Here is an 870-nt window from a genome sequence, read left to right on the forward strand (position 1 = left end):
GGAACCAGATGCCACCCCTACGTAGTGTATGAGCTCCAGTTCTAATAAGGACATAAAAGAACCTCTAGAAGAACCCGAACGCTTTCTCAGAAAAAGACTAAAAGCCAAAAACCAAGAGAAAGTTTCGGGGAATCCACTTCCAATGGCGGACCAACGTACCCTCATAGATTATCTACGACCCACCGTAGGTAATCTCGGCGCCACTATCAACGCACCGAATGTTGAAGCCAATAACTTCGAACTTCGGCCGCATTTGATACAGATGCTTCAAAACTCCGCAACCTTTCATGGGCTTGCGGACGAGGATCCCCATCTACATATTACTAATTTCTTAGAAATATGTGATACATTTCGGATCAATGGAGCATCAAATGACGCCATCCGCCTTCGAATGTTTCTTTCTCACTAAAAGACCGAGCAAAAGCTTGGCTTAACGCCCTCCCATCTGGATCGGTAAACACCTAGGATGAACTAGCCCAAAAATTTCTATATAAGTATTTCCCTCCCGCTAAAACGGCTAAATTAATGACTGAAATTAATACATATTCACAAGAGGACGGGGAATCCTTATATGAAACTTGGGAAAGGTTCAAGGAGCTATTGCGAAAGTGTCCACATCACGGCCTTGCGATATGGCAACAAGTATCCACTTTCTATAATGGGTTGTTGCCACACACAAGGCAGACACTTGACTCTAGCTCCGGGGGACTTTTAGATAATCGCCGCCCGCATGAAATATATAATCAAATTGAGGAAATTGCTCAAACCAATTTTCAGTGGCACACTCCCCGAGGCAATAAATCTATTGCCCCGGGCGCCCATAAGGTTGATGAAAGCACTTCTTTACAAGCCCAAATCGAGGCCCTTTCT

At 44.5% G+C, this 870-nt stretch overlaps 1 non-coding gene across 1 annotated transcript; it reads right to left on the reverse strand.

The window, feature by feature from the left end:
- Positions 1-519: 519 nt before the first annotated feature.
- LOC118484499 lies at positions 520-626 on the reverse strand. Its single transcript, XR_004873610.1, has one exon. It is a non-coding gene; the product is annotated as a small nucleolar RNA R71 (small nucleolar RNA).
- Positions 627-870: the final 244 nt, after the last annotated feature.

The sequence above is a fragment of the Helianthus annuus genome, chromosome 11 (genome assembly GCF_002127325.2).
Source record: "Helianthus annuus cultivar XRQ/B chromosome 11, HanXRQr2.0-SUNRISE, whole genome shotgun sequence".
Lineage (NCBI taxonomy): Eukaryota > Viridiplantae > Streptophyta > Magnoliopsida > Asterales > Asteraceae > Helianthus > Helianthus annuus.